The following is a 12,985-nucleotide window of genomic DNA, read 5'->3' as shown; positions in this document are numbered from 1 at the left end:
TCTAAAACGCAGGAAAGTTAAACAAACTATTCGTTATCATGATGATCACAATTATAAAATTTATTCAATCTGCTGACATTCGAAATTAATATATTACACCTTTGCATATTAGTAATGATCGGCTAATGCTATATGTAGCAGAAAATAATGTCCTTACGTTAGTGGGAATTTGAAATGGAGAGTGAAATAACAACTCAAATATCCTTCTTGTCATAGGATCGATGTTCAAAATTATGGAGCCATACCTAGAATAACTCTCCTGCAAATTCTTACAAACAGAATTTTAATCTAATATAGCACAGCCGGAAGTACAAAAATAGACTAAAATTATAATTCTAGCATTATTATATTGTTCTTTTACCCTGTAATTATCATTATTTCATCTTGTAATTATTTTTGGAGATAACTTCGAAAGCTATTATCCTAAGGATTTTATGCTATTTTAAAATTCAAAATATTATAAATTCAATGTTTTCAATTTTACGTGCTCTAAATAAAAAGTGATAAAGTTGTGTTAATCTGGTTCATAATTTGAAGATATAAGGACATTTTCAAAAATTCATAGAGTATTGTCCTAAACTTGATTAAATTATAAAGAAAACACCAACCACTTAAGTACTATATACGAATTAACATGCTTTTAAAAAAGGTGTTGTAGATTTCCGCTTTTCTTTATTCAGGGTGATCGATTTTTAAGGTTTCTTTTTAAACCTTTTAAATACAAAAAGACATCTAGTGGATCCAGGGAAGTACAACATGTACCTATAGTAAAGTGACTATACTGAATATATTGAGACAAGTTAAGCACCCCTAGAGACAAAATAAGGAAGTTACAAAAAATAATCCAAAAAAATAAAAGATATCAACCAAAAAGTCTAATCAGAAAAAAATACGTTGTACCATAATAAAGGCAAAGGGGAAAAAAAAAAGATTTAAGAAATTATCTACAAAATTGGAAGATATATTCATGATTAATGAAGTTTCCGTGATTTGAAAAAGGGTTAGTCTCAAACTGAAAAATATTTTCGATATTGCCACACAATTTTTCTGGATTAAGCAACGGCTAAGTGAAATTTAAGCAACGAAGAAAATCAAATAATAATAATAATAATAAAAAATCTGAAAAATGCATTTTGTGGTGGTGGTGGGTGATCCGGAGAATACTATTTTCAATTTTAGGACGAATCCTTTCTCAAGTCACGGAGAGGTAATAATCTTAATCGCAAATATCTCCTTCAATTTTTCTCCGCCATAAAATTGTTCGTGTACATAATATTATGATATAGCGAATATTTTTAAATGGACTTTTTGGACAATTTGCTTTACTTTTTTTACTTATTTTTTGTATCTGCCTTATTTTGCCTCTAAGGGCGCTATAACCTGTTTCAATAAATTCAGCATAGTCATTTTACTATAAGAATACAAACAAAAAAAATATTTACTGTATTTAAAAATATAAAAAAAGTTAAAATATTGTAATTAATAATTTTAATATAGTCATAATATGACAAATGATTTGGCTGTTTCAGATGCTTATTTAGAAGAGCATTAATATAGGTGGATTTTTCAGTTATCTTTCAATTATCATATCAGAAGCATATAGGTGGATTTTTCAGTTATCAGTGTTAAAAGCAATCATTACATCATAATTTCTTACATTTATATTATATACTAGCCGTCTTTGGCGACCAGCTGGTTCGCCAATCTTAATGTTCATTTTAATAATTAAATATTTTAAGCAATTCCTACTTTAATAGATTCTTCATCAAAATATTTTAAAACTTCAAATTTTGAGAGTCATATAATTCACTCATAATATTATAAAGGCCTTCAGTCATAACGTAATATGTATCTCTCTAATTTTTTGTTAGCTCCCGTAGAATTTATGGTTTAAATTAAAGTGGAAAGAATGAATCTGCAATTAATATAATAATATTTTTTACTGAAACAAAGCTTTTTTTATAATATGATTACTGATAATAGAGTCACTGAGCGTTTAAACTTTATGGGCATTAAAGAATATCTTTCTTAATTTATGTAATATCTCAAGAATTTGTCAACAAAATTTTCTCAGATTCATCATGGACAGATCGATTAATTAATAATGTTTAATTTTAAATGCATCAAACACTAAGAAAATAAAAAGAATCGTTTAAAATAATCGGTCGAAAACAGGTTTAAAAAAACTACTTAAAAAACGATGTACTTAAAACTATGAGCATATACAAAAAATATATAACTAACATAAATACAATTTAATTACAAAAGCATGCAACTTACCTAAAAATAATTTAAATCAAGAATCATCCGTTGATAATATTGTAAACAATCAGAACACAACGCGCATGCGTGAATTTTCAACGCCAGTTACGGTAACGCAAATGCGTGAATTTTTCTACGCCAGTTGGGGTAACGCTATGCAGATTAGACATTTTTAATTTCCTTTATTCTATGTTATTTTAATTCAAAAGTACTTCAGAATGAATCTGAAAGATCGATTAATTAACAATGTTTAATTTTAAATGCATCAAACATTAAGAAAATAAACAGAATCGTTTGAAATAATTGGCCGTAAAATGTTAACCCTAGCCTCATTACTGTTGAGGGGAAAAAAACTGAAGCCTTACTCATTTGGCGATGGGGAAAATGGAAGATTTTTTGGTGGGAAAGTTAGTTTTTAATTAATAATTAAAATTCTAATTAAAAATTCAAAAAAGGGACCCCAGGTGCACATTCCCGACCTCTAAGGTATACATGTACCAAATTTGGTAGCTGTAGGTCAAATGGCCTGGCCTGTAGAGCGCGAACACACACACACACATTGAGCTTTATATAAGTATAGATTTACAACTGATAATAATTTCAAGGGTATAAAAAAGTAAAACGGGTATAATCAACTATGAAAATTTCCATCGCGTTAAAGTTTTAACTTGTTTCTATAGCTAACTTCTTCCTCTCATGCAGCAGAAACTACACTTATTCAAAAATACAAATCGAATTCAAACTGATGAGTGCCCTTCTTGAGGGGGAGGAGACTATATACCATTCCCATTATAAATGGAACGGATCTCTTCAATCAAATAATAGGATCTATAGGATTGCGAGATCAACAAAGACGGAAGACAAAATTACTATTTTTAATAAATTTAACTGTATGCCCCCCCCCCATGAAAATCTGTTTTGTTACTAAGAAACCATAGCCATAATTCGCTATTTTATTGATTTCAGTTTATTTTTTGAAATTCAGACTTACTTTCTTGAAAAAAAAATTAAATTTCAATACAGTATCACCATTTAGATTGCAACAAATATGTATATATAAAGCACTCTTTATAAAGAAGAATACGACTATTTCTATGAAATCACTTATCAAACAAATGGATATCATGGCTTATAGGACTTTAAAAAAATAATGATAGCATTTTGAAGATTTTGGGGAATTATGCAGAATTGCAACAACCTTCGTACCTTTTGACAAAATTTTAGATCTCAGCAAGGCGTAATAGTGGTACTGGAACAATTTTACTGAATTCTATGTTTCGGATAATCACCTTTAAGCTTTTCGAATGCCTCAGTATTCACGAGCAAAATTTGAATGGCTCATAACGAAAATTATAGTAAATATGTATCAAATCAACTGTTGACAAATATAGAATATAAATGTCGTGCACGGGAAAATAAAAATATATTTAATATTAGCCCACACATACACAGGCATAATACAGAGGCATACAGCCATACAGACACAATGATGCGCTAAAATAACAATAATAGTTCGTGCTATAGGAATAGCAATACTAAAGATAAAATAATCTTGCGTTTGAAGCAATGATTTTTTTAGGATTCATGCGAAGTAGTTAAGCTATTTAATAATAAAATTCTGTTATAAATAAGAGCGTTAAAATTAGGAATGACGCAATTTGTAAAAAGCAATTCTGTATGCAATATCAAAAATCAAATACCGATGATGAACAATATTGACAGACAAGTGTTATTCATTCATCGATAAGCACTTAAAGCACTTTTTTTTTTATCGCAGTTTTAAAATTAGGTGAAATACATAACCACATTTCAATCCAAAAATAACCATCTTAATCTTTACGGGGTCATATCTTCCATCATAGAGATTTGTCAATTTACTTCCCCCCCCCAAAAAAAAAAGATGTTCCAAGCTGTCATAAAAAGCCCCTTACTAAAGATATAAAGGAAAAAGAATACGATCAGAAAAAAAAAATGTAGAAAAAAACGTTGATGTTGAGTAGAAAAGAAATGTGTTCAGCCTGCTATCCGATGGAGAATGCTAAATTCTATGAATAATGTGAAATGCGAAGAAACTATTATACTTTTCCCTCTTCGACCTGCAGAATCTATGCAATCATTCAACATCGCACATTACTGTAATTAATATTATTCACTAGAAAATGCTTGAAGTTGAAAGAGTTGCATGTTTGGAGTCGCATCGCTGTCTCCATTTTTACATTTGTGGTTTCATAAACTGTGGCATTCAATAAGCCTCTAAAAGTATTTTACTATAGGCTCCATTTGTCTATAGAATTTAGAACTAAAGTCACACATTTTGAAGAAAGTATAATAATAATAAAAACACCCGACGATTCTTTTTTTCTTAAATTTTGATTTTTCTTTCAAGGCGCTTAATGAACAATTAATCAAACTCTTTAAATATTGAAATAACAGTTATTTCGAACGATATTTAAATATAGCAATAGTGAAAATATTTGTTATTCGATAACTTCTGGATTATATATCCAAGGAATTCATATCTATAACTCATATATATTTAATATCCAAAATTAATTATTTAATTGTTCTAAGGGGAAAAAAGCTCATTTTTATAGACATCTCTTATTATAATTAGGAAAGAAAATCTACAAAGAAATGTATCAGATATACTTATTTAAACAATTAAATAAAAATGCGATTTCATTCTGTTTATATTATTGTCATCTGTTACTATATTTGTTATGTTACTGTTATTTGTTATGTTTGGTTATTCTAGAACAGTTTTTAATAAAATTTAAAAAAACATGCATATCTCTCACCTATTAATATCTTGCATATCTCTGAATAGTCCAGGTAATCTCATCCAATATTGCAGCACATTTTTTGAGCTAACGATAGAATTTCCACAGGGTTGTGAAGCTTACAAAACTCCTTTTCTTCTAAACCAGATCATAAACAGTAAATTAAAAAAAATAAAACAATTAAAATAATAACTCATAGAAAATTGAAAATCCAAACAAGTTTTTTAGTTGCATTCTTAAGTACTTAAAAATTTAAAATTACACTCTTGAATATTTAGCAGATTTCAATTCATGGATATATCTACATTACTACTGTTCATGTATAGCTACTGTCTGTCCACGACAAGAATACTGCTAGACATTCGTCTATGTTTACGGCGGGCGTTATAGAAACAGGTTACTGTAGGAAGAGTTCATTTCGCAGAGGTAGAAATTCATTCAAGTTTCTTACATTGGCACGTTTAGCGCCAAAGTGGCGATATTTGGTATTATTGCATTTAATTCTTGAAAACAAATTTAAAAAAATAATTCACTCAGCTGAAAATCATTTGCATACTCGGAATATTGAAAATATCCGGCATTCCTGTCATATGTATACAAAGAACAAAACAAATCAAATAGAAAAACTGAATAAATATTTGTATGTCTAACGACTACACAAGAAGAAAAAAAAAAATTAAGAAGTAAAATCATGCATGACAAAACATTAATCGTCTTCATTTCATTTGCTCTAAATTTATATAAGTTATTAATATCAAATTCTCCGCAGCAAACGCGAGGTAATCTAATTTAACATAATTAATCGTAATTTGACATAATTAATCGTACTTATTTCATAAATTTTATAAAAGTGCTTTTATTTTGTTTTAAAGTAAAATGCTCATTGTTAAATAGGTTTGAAACCTTTCCAAATTTATATTTATTTTTCTGATGTATATACTATTTCCCGAAACACAAAATTAACGATTACCACACTATCAATTTTCAGATTTTTAAAAATCAAACTGTGATTTGTAACTTATTTTCAATATGCACAAGCTTTTTACAGCATAATTAATTTCGCAAAGTTTATATGTAAAAGTATTCTGAATTTGAAGATAATTCAAGTGTTCATTCATGCACGTGCCAGATGTCCCAGATTTAAAGGAACCCAACTAAATAAGCCCAATATCGCTTTACATTATTCTACGAAAAACGCGGTAAAAGTTTGTTTTTGTATTCCAGATTACCATTTATTCATTTCCCCCGGCTTGAAAAAGAAATACAATTATTTCAAAGAAAAAATTTTCTCACGAGCTGTCAATTCAAATAAGAGTGATAAATGAGCTTTTCCTTTCAATGTATCCTCGAAGCAATAAAGGATCCAAATTCCTGCATGCATTTTATCATTTCGGGGTTGAAAATTCTTCACTCCTAATGTTCTTCACATTTCTATTCAAAGCCTATCAATACCGTTTGAGAATACATATCTGCTACCGTTTTACTATCACAATCAGTGCACCTGAGTAGAAAGGAATCTCGTTAAATACTTTAATCCTTCTAACTCACATTAACGTGCATACAATTTTTAGATTCTTGGAATCCTAGTTAAGAAGGAAAGCTATTGAAACTACAGAGAGGCGACAACAAGTCTCAATAAATGACTATTTTTCTTTATTTTATTGAAAAAAAAGTAATGCACTACCTATAATATAATATTTTTTCATACCATTATGTAGTTGAATAATATTTAGCGATAAAAATTTAATAGAATTACTTCTTAATAATTGCATATACTCATTCAATTCCAGAAAAGAAATTAAATCGTTTTAATCTCTAAATATTTTCATATAGCATAATAGAATCACTATTTTGAATTTCAAAGTAATTCTTTTTTTTTAAACTATAAATACAATTTCTCATAATTATTATTTAACACTAAGAGCAAAAGGTTAAAACAACGGGGTTTTTTTCCCCTCCTCATTTTTTTTTATCTTGACAATGATTGTGATAGTAGATAACTAAATTAATTATACCTGTAGATTTAAGGAAATTACTCAATAATTTCGATGAAAATAAAATACTGAATTGTGAAATATACTTGTTTAAAAAATAATGGAATTCAAAGTTCCCTGCAAGAACTTTTTTTTAATAAATTTTCAATACACTTTTCAAATAAAAAATTCAAAATGAATGATCAATTAATTTTACTGATACAAACAGCTGAGTATAATTTGCTTTAAAAGTTTGAACTGTGCATTTTTTTTATAAATATAATCTGAAATGGATTTCTATATTTTCCAGTTCCATATATCGATCAATTCAAAAGGCGATCTTATTTATGCTAAAAAGTTAAATTCTAATTTACGATAATTATTTTATTAAATTTCAGTTTATAACATTAAATAAAAGTTTTTGATCCAGAAAAAGCTATAAAAGTATATATATAATGATATTTTAAACTCTAATTTCAATTTAATTAATTTCCAAGGTTTTATCTTAATTTAGCCCATAGTAACTTCATGCTAAAATATTCTATTATTTCCTGATAAATATTAGAATCTATTGTTTCTTTCTTCGTTTCACTTTCTACAATTTAAAGTATTATCATAACAATTATAAAAATTAATTAATAAGCAAATTAACTAACTAAATTTCATGCTTTAAATTTAGTAAAATCTGCAAAATAAATAAATAAAACAGACCTTAAAAAATAAGGACAATCAAAACTATGTTAAACTGAAACTTTTGATTATTAACACAAACATGAATGGTAGAAATCAAGAACACATTAATGAAAAAAATAGAAAATAATAACAATGTATCAGAAACAAAATGTATTAGACTAAATACAATTCCATTCTGCTATAATCTATAATTGAATAATCGAAAAGAAATAAAAAAGCAATTTTAAAACTCACTTTTTATTTATAAAATATATTAATTATGATTAAAAGAATGCAAAACAATATTATTTTAAAATGACAAAACTAGCAGAGATCGAGTGACAGTTGTGTAGTTTCTTAAAAAAATTCTGAATCACTGTCACATGATTCCGTTTCTTCTGAATCGGAATCCGATTCAGTACTTCCAATTTGAACTACCAGTTCGTCTACTACTTCCTCTAAAATTCCATCTTTTTCCCAATAAGAATTTTCAAGTTTTTCCACATGACGGCAATGAGCCTCCCATTCCTTGGAAGACACTCCGCCCAAAGCATCGCACAACAGATTCTGTAAGTTTTATAAACTTAAGTCTCCTGTTATATTTCTCTCTTTGATGAGTCTTTTGACTGAAGACCAAACGTATTCAATCGCATTAAAATAGCAATGGTAGGGGGGAAGTCGCAAGACATAATGCCCATTTTCTTTTATTATGCTGTCAATTTTATATATGATTTCTTTAGGGCGATTCCTATCAATTAGCGAATACAGTTCCGCTTTCCTCATTTTCATATCGCATTCTATTCCGTTATTAATCAGCCAATCGGTCATTTCTTTCTTCGTACTGTATTTCGTAGGTGTCGGATTTGCAACTTTTGTGTGATATGGAGCATTGTCCATGCACACGACACTTTTTGGGCGCAAATTTGGAATGAGTTTTTCCAACACCCATTTCTCAAAATTTTCATAATTCATTTGGTCATGATAATCACCAGTTTTAGTTGACGCTTTGTAAATTAATTGAGCGCCAGGAATAAATCCCGTGGACGAGCCAGCATGCACAATGATCAATCGATTTTTGGAATTTACATTTATTTCGGCTCCTGAAATTGTATCACTTTGCCAGTATTTTCTAAATGTTAGATTACTGTCGACCCACGTTTCATCAATGAAAACTATCTGGCATTTACTTTTTCTGTACTGCCTCATTTTTCGCAAGTAGTTGTTTCTCCAAAACACAATATCAGGTCTTTCGATGAGAAATTTTCTTTTATTCGCGCATTTCTTCCAGCGAAAATTCATTGAATGCAAAACTTTCCTCAATGATTCCTTATTCCAATGAAAATTCAACTTCTCTCTCAATACGGGAAGTAATTTTCTTAAAGAAGGCACTTTCTTTTGCTGGACGTAAAAATCTTGAACTGTTTGACGAATAACACATTTGTCGAAGTCGTCAATTTCACAATTTCGGTCAATAGGCCTTTTACGGTGCTTTCCAGGAGTACTCAAAACTTCCGTTTTGTCCAGTGTCGAAACTTCATTTTTAATTTTCCTAATAGTGCCTTCCGACACTCCAGTCGCCTGAGCAGCTCTTTTCATGGCTTGTGGAAGAGGAACCTTCAAAGATTTTGCTGCAGCTTCTTCGGAGCAGAACTCTGCAACATTATGCACAATTTTACGTGCTTGTGATTTTAAAGTCTCTCCTTTCTTAAATCGAAAAGGCATTTTAAAGGATGTCAAAATTTACGAGACAAAAAAAATATTAAATAATAAAATGCAGTTAATATTAACCAAAGAAAAGATTAATAAAATATAAAAGAAATAAGTTAAGCGAATATAAAGATACGTGCAAGTGCGATTAAAGCGAGAAGACGAATGAGCAATAGATTTTCTGTTATCGCTTCACATTGACGCCAAGAAAAAGAATACCCCCCCAGACTTCTTTCCGATTCCACCCATTGAAAATGGATCATCCCTACCGCAACCTGTTTCTATAGCGCCCGCCGTAAACATAGACGAATGTCTAGCAGTTATTCTTGTCGTGGACAGACAGTAGTTACATCAGCTTTTGCTTCAGTTCACAATATTTGAAATTTTTTATTATAACTTATTTCGCATAGTGGCGTAGTAACTTCCGAGCCACTATGAACAGATGGTATGGGTGACAGTTTTGGATATAATACATTATTGTGTTTTATATCACTTTTTAACTCAAGTGTGATAAGGGACGAAGAAATATAACCATACCCAGGTCCTATTTACACTGATTACGATTGGAATAGGTCGAAAAAATATAACCACACCGAAGATTATTTACATTGATTACAATTGGGAGGAGAGCAAAAAAAATATAACCATAGCCTCGGCATATTTACATCGATTAGGGATAGGCGAAAAAATCGTGCAGTGCCCTGGACGTCATTCAAGTTTATTATATCACTGATTTTGTATCGTTCCACTTTATTTGAGAAAAACTTCGGAAACAACTACAGTTTATATTCGTAATTATGCATATAAATTGAAAGTCTGTTAATTCTTCATAATGAATTTGCTTGTTTCTTCATAATTTGAGTAAATATGGATGCAATACATTTTCATAATCTTAAACAATTGATCACATTTAAAATTTTTAAATTATATTTATACTTCGTTATTTTTTAATCATTTTCCTGTAAAATTCTCTCTATGGCCAACCTTTAGAGATGGATGGTTGAAATGTGGCAATCCTTTAGAGAATTTTTGAGGGATGGTTGAAATTGTGGTATTTCGCTTTCTCTAGTCTTCCTCATTTGGATTGACGTGAACCATTTTGTGAAGATGACACAGCTTTATTTGCATTTCTGGAGGCATTTCCAATCACTGATTGTATATGGAGGCCAAGTGAACTGAAGAACGAATTCTTGGTTCTTCTTTCAACTTCTACTCCCGGTTATCAAACAATGTGCTGAGAATATTAGAATATTCTTACAGTATTCATAAAAAATGACTTATTAATTGAAAAGTTTGCTATAGCTAGATCATTTGCTTCAAATTCTGAGTAGGATTAATTTGATTGTATATCCCGAGACAAGTTAATTTGACCGTACAATAAAAGCTACGGAGTGAATCATTCCGTTCAATAAAATAGTTCTACAATGCTTTTGTAATAACTCATATATTTAATTGAGTTTCGTTTAAAATATCAATAATATGTATAATAAGTAGTATGTATAATAAAAACTTACTTTCTAATCGAATGCTATTTAATTTTAGATTTTTTTTCCTCGCCTTCTCTCTGAATTCCACGAAAAGATATTTGACTTTAATACATTCCGAGAAAATTATTTTGGTTTGTCCCTCGGAAATTACTTTCGGTGTTTAATCACTCTGGCATAAATTTGTTTACGTAGAATATGTGAATAATTCGTTATAGAATGTGAAGGTGAACATATCGATTTTACTTTATAGAAAACTCCACAGATATTCTCCTTACGGATCCGCATACCTTGACAATATTGATATAGGGTTTTCTCTTGAATTATTCTGCCGGAGCGGAGCAAACAAGGGGGAAAAAACTGAAACAAGACAAAATAGTATTTATCATCAAAGGAAAAAAATTCAGTTGCAATAAAATATTACAATTTTCGGTACTTTGGGGTTATTCCGTCGACCTGTCAACGCTCGCGAAAATGCGCCAATCCTCGCGAAATGCGCGAAAGGATTGGCGATTTCCGAATATGCATTGAAGCTACCTTTTGGCGATAATATCAGGTTTAGCGAAAATAGTAGGCAGAATAATCCCAAAAGTATCCAATTTTTCTTTGTATTTTAATACGACTGAAGCAGAATTTCGCCTTTTATATGAGCTATAATGGATTATTTTGTGCATAAGATTAAAAAAAAAAAAAAAAAATTCCAACTTCATTAACAAAAAATTAAGAAAAATTTTTCTTTTTAGTATTAATTTTTTTCATTTATTCGTTATTAACATTGATTAATTCCGATATTTATGGACAGAAAATCTTTTTATCATGTATTCCTTTTGTAATAATAATTCAATTCAATAAATGTTTTATTGTTTTGGCTTGAATGACTGTTAGCGAATTTTAGCACGCAACTTAACTTAAATGCCATGAAATTACCAATTTTTCTCAATTACTTTTTTCACCCACAATTGCAAATTGAATTTTTACAAAGTATAAATTGAAGTGAAATTTTATGATCATTAATTATAGTTAAAATAAATAGAATTAAAAAAAAATCAAAATATACTTTATACTAAAATGGCAATTTGGATTTGATTTAAGAAATATCTTGAAGAAAAAAAATTAGTTTATAGAAGAAAGAAAGGAAGATAAGTTAAAATTAGTTCTAAATACGAATAATATACATTTTTTCCATTAAGAATAAAATCTAAGATATACTAAAAATTAAATATATATTCTACTTAAATCTAAAATAAATAAATTATACATTACACAGTTTTTTTCCACCACAATGCAAATTATATTATTGAAAAATAAGCAACTAGTTGGCGACTCCTTTAGCGACTAGTTGGTTTGCCTGTAGAGGCTCACCACTAGCGCGGAAAAAATGCCAACGCGGCGAGAAGAGAAACCGGTTCCAGCGGAGATAAAGGGAAGAACACGACCTTCGACCCTTCACTTGATCTGTGGAAAGCGAGCGGTGAGCGACTTCCAGCATCCCAATACCTTCTTTCATTGATTGAAATTTAAAAAAATACCTCCAAAGTTCAAATTTTCACCTCTCCAAAATAGATATGCGAAATGTTTGGTCCTTATAGGTTAAATGGTTTGGCATATAAGCACCTAAAAACACACACATTCATTTTTATAGTAGTAAAAATTAATTGATTCAGGCGTCCAGCTAGTTCGTCGAGTATATTTGTTATATTGGATTTTAGATAAATCGATTTTTACAATCCATGTTGCCTTTTTTTTTTTAATCATGAATATGAATCTTTGCAATAAAGACGCACGCATAACATCATAGTTCTATTAAGAAAGTAAATATTCGGTTTATCTATTTTATAAATTTATGGGAATGTAGCTTCACTTGTTTATCCGTCTCGTAAACAGCAGAAATATTTTTAAAAAATCTTTCTTCTTTAAAATTCAACAATGGAAAAAAAAAATCATGCGATCAAACAGTTGATGAAACCGTGAAAACAATGTGAATTTAGAGCAAGAATGCAATATACTGTTGGAAGTTGGATAAAAAAATTTCAAAAATTCAACGAAAATTTCTATAACTGTTGAACTGGCATTAAAAATGCAATTTTGAAAATTTTGAAATGGTGCA

This window comes from Argiope bruennichi, chromosome 1 (assembly GCF_947563725.1).
Source record: "Argiope bruennichi chromosome 1, qqArgBrue1.1, whole genome shotgun sequence".
Lineage (NCBI taxonomy): Eukaryota > Metazoa > Arthropoda > Arachnida > Araneae > Araneidae > Argiope > Argiope bruennichi.
Note: the sequence above shows the minus strand (reverse complement) of the source record.